Genomic DNA, 6,549 nt, shown 5'->3' on the forward strand with positions numbered 1-6,549 from the left:
TAATTTTAGGAGACTAGGTGGGGGTAGTAAGCCAATGAGATTTAGAAGTAAATATCTGGAAGGGGAAAAAGCGTGTGAGAAAGAAGCAGGGTGTGAGGCTTCTAAGAAAGGGACCATGACCTAAGGACTCGTGAGAACTGCCTTACATGTGTTAACCATAAAATAGTTAGATTGATGCAAGTCCATTGTGAGATGGCAGCTTGTACCTGCTGCCTGTGTCAACCCTTGCTTTTTCTTTTACATTGGTATAGAATACCAAAGAAAGGTCACTTCCTCTATGGTCAGTGTCTGTCGAAACGTGCCAGATGTCTATAGTTTATACTATATAGTTTATAATGATAGTATATTTATAATAATATCTGTTAAATAATATAGCGTTCGTTAACTCGCACCCAACGTCTTTCCCTTCGTCACCTTTTCCTTTTATATTTTCGAACCCGAAGAGGCTTTAGTCATAGTTAGTCACGGGCCTCTCTCCAATTAACGAGAGGATTAGTGTATAACAAATCAGAGTTCGTTGATTTAATACCAAGATTATTAACTTATATATACTAGTTAAAGATTATAAATATGAGTTGAAAGATAATTTCAACTATCAGTTAGAAAAAATAGATCGGGTTCAAATTCATTCATAAATGACTTTTATACCAAGAAATGTCAAGGATCTCCATTATTGGAGCCCAAATTGGTCAGGACATGAGGCAGTTCAAACTACTGGAAAAAAAATAATTTGCTGGTTAGCGGTTTATCATTTAATATTTTTCTCTGATTCGGTTACTTTGGAATCATTACTTGCTATTAGAGAATATAAGTCAGTATATTCTGATACGCTTTACATGAGGCATCACTTTACATAATACCTTCTTAAATCATAATAGAAATTTACAAAGTAATTCTTAATGATTAGTGTCACACAACTTTACTGCACAACGGAAAACACAATGGTAATTATAAAATGTAATTATAATATATAGAATTATAAAACCATTTGATCCAGATGATTAATTCAGGTCATTACATGTTATCAAAGATATATAGGGGATAGAAAGAGCTAAGAGATGTGAGGCCACTAAGGGTTGACTAATGGGGGATGATTATTACCCATAAGAAGGAACCAATGAACACTCCACTTCACTAACTAACGGCCACACCTAATGGTGGCTTGAGTGATGAGTGGCAATATGAGAGTCGCCTTTGTCATCGCTGTTCATTAGCGATTTTCCCCCAGAGGTGATCCGATATCGGATATTTCTTCCTCTTTGTCGGCGCCGGTGTATCCCCGCCCTCGGGGGAACGAGCTTTAATCAAGTTTAGCGGAGTTTCCTTCCATCCGAGTGAGATGGTAATCGGGTTTTCTATTCCGACTTGTAAGTCATGGAAATTAAAATACAATTATGATGTCAAACCGTTCGTTTACAAATTACTGTAAACTTCGTTGAACGATTTTGATTCGGAGAAATCTTTTAAATATTTTTTTAAAGTTAGTTATTTTTGCATGCCCAATTGCAAAAAAGAGTCGATTGGTATGACCTAATACTTTTCAGTAGAAGCATCCATAGTGAGTAGGTATGATTTTTTTAGCTGTCTCAGTTAGGTAGCTGTTAAGTTTTGCAGAAGCCATACTAAGGTGGTTGCCATAACCCAAACGTTTTAAGTAAATTAAACCTTATGTTTGATATATTATTAGTTTTTTCAAATGAGCCTAGGTTGTAAAATATATGTTTTCTAGATTTTTTTTTTATTTCATTGTCTTTTGAGTCAATTATTTTTTTATTCTTAGGTTTAGAGTATTCGTTTTTTACTTTCATTGACCTGTGCATGTAACGATTTTAAAAAACACTTGCCCTGTCCGTCTTTCGACCTATTACCATCCATTAAAAAGACCAAGACCACATAAGTTACTGAGCAGTTGGTAATAAGTAGTAGTTGAATGAGAATAAAACAAAGGAAATTGTAATAGGTGCCAATCGCCTTATATAAATTGTACCTCCAACTCCAACCCCGTTCCTAAATAATAATGCCATAAACTTCTATTTAACCATCCTTTGATCAAAATCTTTCCTGGAAAAACAACATTTCCAACAACTTCATAAGTATATTTTCCACCTTGAAGTGACTAATGTATCTTTGTCACATATTCCTATTTGAAACCCGTAGACTCCTGGTTACATCCTTAATACTACCCCACAATGGCTACTACATTGTGGTATTGGTGTAAAACTAAAACAATAAATAAATTTCCTTGTAGGTTTCATCTTCGGGATCACCAGGGACACCTCATTTTGCCGTTTTTAGGAGTAGTTGGAGTAGTTTAACCTCCCTATCGGCAAGTTATCGATATGCATTTCCTCGCACCATTCCTTTGCCAAGTTGTTCGATTCCGTCGTCCGTCATTTATTTGGGATCTTCTCAAAACCTTTATGCAGTTCCGTAACACCCGTTACCGGTCTTTAGACCTGATTCAACGGCCAACGAACTACAGCTTAGGAGGAACAGATCCTTCCTTATTAGTTCCTCTTCCTTATGGAATTCCATTTCTACTTCTATTCGCCGCTCCAGTACCCTTGTCACCCTCAAACTCAATACTGCTACTTTCCTAAATATTATCTAAATTATTGATATGATAATTACTTAATTTTTTTTTCTTAAGACATAGGAATTGTTTTTTATTTGCCATTTGCATTGATGCCAAGAGTTAAACTGTCATTTACAGCCATAGGTTGGTAAGAATGCACAGATTATGTTTTATATCAACTGTTTCAACATTAATTGGAACAACTTTCACACCACGGTTTAGAATTGTTCAATTATCATTTAATGGGACATTAACTAATCTATTTAAGTGATCTAGATGTGATTGGAAAGTTTAAAATGACACTGAATGGTAGTCAAGGTAATTTGTTTCGAGTAGGTAAGTCATTAAGTGTTCTTAATGAATCATAATTGTTTGTTTTTTTAAGGATCGGTCGCTTTTCCAGGAGAACATACCGCTTAATGAATTAGAAAGCAGCATACTTGTTAATTTGTATAGCAAGAATAATTATTTAAAGAAGCGGCATGGGAATATTAAAGTAGGAAATGAACAAATTTTGTATACATGAAAAAATTAATAGATAGTAGATTTTAGAAAGATGAATAATACAAGAGCCTACAGGGACTTCACTTATTTACAAGCACATTTTCAGGCTTGTTATTAAATTCATAGTATTGCACAGGTACGCGAAACATTTAAAAAAGTGAAAAAACGTTCGGACATGCCGAAATTTTTTCTGAAATTTAATCCCACTTTGGTAGTTATATAGTCTAGAAAAAGGATATTTTTCACCCCTCCCATAGTGAGGGAATGAATAATATATCGTTTGGTATGAGATAAAAAAATTCTAGTCTGAAACTCGAGTCTTTAATATCAGGTCACAGATTTGATAGATAGTTAGAGAAAAAATAAAAATGTTAATTCTAAGAAATTATTCATAGAAGCTATTTGTTTAACGCAGGCAAAATTAATTAATAATCTTTAATTACAAGCAAAATGGATTAAGAGAAATTGTGGAATATCATTCTATGGGCTTTAACAACTTTTACTTTATCAACGTTTGTACAATGAGGTGATTTGGTCAGAATCACGCTAGCCGGAAAAAGTTTTCTCCAATTAAGAGTACTTTCTTCACGAGACTGGGTTGACACCAGAGGGTACCCATAGGATTGATTCACAGCTACAGTAGCCAAATAATTATTTGACATAGCTGGATTCTAACCCGGGTGTTTGGAATTAGTAGCAGACTTAAACTAAAGTATGTATAAATAAAAACAGCTCTTTGATTCATGATACTCGCCGCGTGATTTCGCCTTCTATCCCATATTCTTTCGGTTAGCAGTTTCTTAAAACAACGGAAACGTAATGCACTATACTTGATTTTTATGAACTTATCGACGATATCCTTGACAACAAAGAGTCTCAATATCTTTTTCTTTTGAACACCATCATTCAAAAACTTTTCTATGAGATGGTGTTGCGATGGACAGTAATAGTCGGTAGTATACTATAAAAGAAAATATATATTCACCATATTATCGCATATTTTTTAGAATTTATTGCTTCAAAAGTTTTAAAATTCCATCAAAATCGTAGTGATTCTAATCTTTCAGCATAATTTATGTTTAAATTATGTTGAAAGATTATTTATGTATAATCTGAAAGGAATTTATCGATAAATCCTATATATTCCTGAGATGATTCTCGGAGGCATTCTTGGTTTGGCGTTCAATAAATAGAATTAACTGATTTGGATGAGTTTAATTTTTAATTAGTTATATATATACAGGTATATATATTAATGTATATATCTATCTATATTAATATATTAATATTGCTATCTATATATTTTCAATAAAGGAGGTCAGGAAAAAAAAAAGTGTTTAAAATTCACTTTTTGCATAATTATTTAACTTTTGATTTTATACTATATATTTTATATCAGGCCACAGATTAGATAAACAATCAGAGGAAAAATAAAAATGTTAATTCTAAGTAATTATTTATAGAAGCTATTTGTTTAACGCAGGCAAAATTAATTTATAATCTTCAACCACAACCAAATGGACTAAGAGAAATTGTGGTTGACAAAACGAAACAAACCCAGATCTGTCTGAAAGATAAACGAAGTGGGATGAAGTATGGCTGCTATATGTCAAGACTCAATGGCCATTACTACGTTGTCCGTTATTTTTTCAATGGTTTAGGGTAACACCCATTCATCAGATCAGATGATGTGATTTTTCAAATCTATTAGCATCACTAAACCAAATGCCATCTTAATGACAAAATGATGCCCTGAAATAGAATCTTACTTCAAAAAATTCCTCATGATAAGGAAATTGGATAAATTAAATTATATCTTAAATCAAGATAGTTCATTTAGTTATTGATACATTAGGATTAACGAAAAAATTGAATAAACGTTAAAGTCAATTATTTAATTTATTATAATATAAATGAATCTCTTGTTATCTAAAAATACTCGATAATAATAGTACTCGATCAATACTAAAGAGACAACCAACATTGACCACTAAATCATTCCATTTTTCAAATCATATGTTGGTAATTAATTTTAATACTCATAGTTCACGGTCGAGTGGCATTAAAATCTGAAATCGGGACCAGGAAGTGCTGATTACAACAATGTCCTTCACAATAAATGAACACTAGCTGGATTTAAATTAGCGTTTTAACAAGGTAACAAAAGTTTCCACAACACAATGAAGCTAAAATAAAATTGAACTAAAGAATTTTGAAGTATCAGGAGGTATGTGTAACGACGTTGTATGGAAGCAGCTTAGTTTCCAGTCAAACATTACTTACAATATATTTATACGAAATTAAAATTAAAATCTGCAACGCTACAATCCATGAAGGGTCAGGGGTTCAGTACTTTGTAAGGAAGTACTGTCACTAGACCAACGGTTGTACAAGGAGGTAACTTGGTCAAAATCACGCTCGACCGACAGATTTATACCCAATTTAGGAGGCTGGGTGGACCCCAGGAGGTCTCCAGAACCCCTCGGCTTCAGTGTAACAGAAAACAATTTTCTGCCCAGACAGGTTCGAACTTGGGTCCTTAGGGTTAGCTCTTTAATTCCTGATACCAACTACTACCCAATATTCTTTCAGTTTCCAGTTACCTTTTACAGAAGAAACTTAATGCTCTTAACTTGAGTTTTGTAAAATAATCTACTGTATTCTTAATACCAAAGAATCTCATCATTTCGAACGTGTTAACTTTCTTTCGATCACCATTATTCAAAAAGCTAGTAGTAGTAGTCAGTAATAGTCGGTGGTATAATATAAAAGAAAATTTATCTTCACCATATAGCATACATTTTCAAAATTATTGCATCCAATTTTTTTTATTTCCATCAAAATCGTAGTCATATTTATTCAGCATAATTTATCTTTAATCATTCCTATAATACTTCTCAAAGGAATGCTTGGTTCGGTGTTCTGTAGATAAAATAAACTAATTTAGATTTGTTTAAAATTCACTTTTGTCTAATTCTTTAATTTTATAAAATTAAATTTTATAATATTCAATTTATTTATATTTGCAGGTAAATATATGTTGAATCGATAAATATTATTATATCGTACTTTAAAACAAAAAAAAAACGCATATGTATCTTTGGTTAAAAATATTTAAAAAGTCAACGGTGCTATAGCGTAGTATTAAAAATACTATCCGTAAAAAACTTAATATTTCATGGTTTCTAACCTTTTTCAACCAAATTTTTAAAATTCCCTCAGAACCTTTCCAGCTTCACTTGTCCCTATGTAACTCCTTGAAAGTGTGAATTGTAGGCTTTCATATGAAAGAAACATAAGTTCAAAATAAATTTAAAAACAATTGTAATATGTACTGTACATTTACTTGATCTGTTATAATAAAAACAAAAAAATATATGTATCTTCTTAATGAAACTTGAACACTAAAAAGATGATATAAAAAAAACAAAAAAAAAACACTGATTTTCTGACTAATAAAATATATATAT

This window comes from Halyomorpha halys, unplaced genomic scaffold (assembly GCF_000696795.3).
Source record: "Halyomorpha halys isolate HHAL.00 unplaced genomic scaffold, Hhal_1.1 Scaffold67.1, whole genome shotgun sequence".
Taxonomy (NCBI): domain Eukaryota; kingdom Metazoa; phylum Arthropoda; class Insecta; order Hemiptera; family Pentatomidae; genus Halyomorpha; species Halyomorpha halys.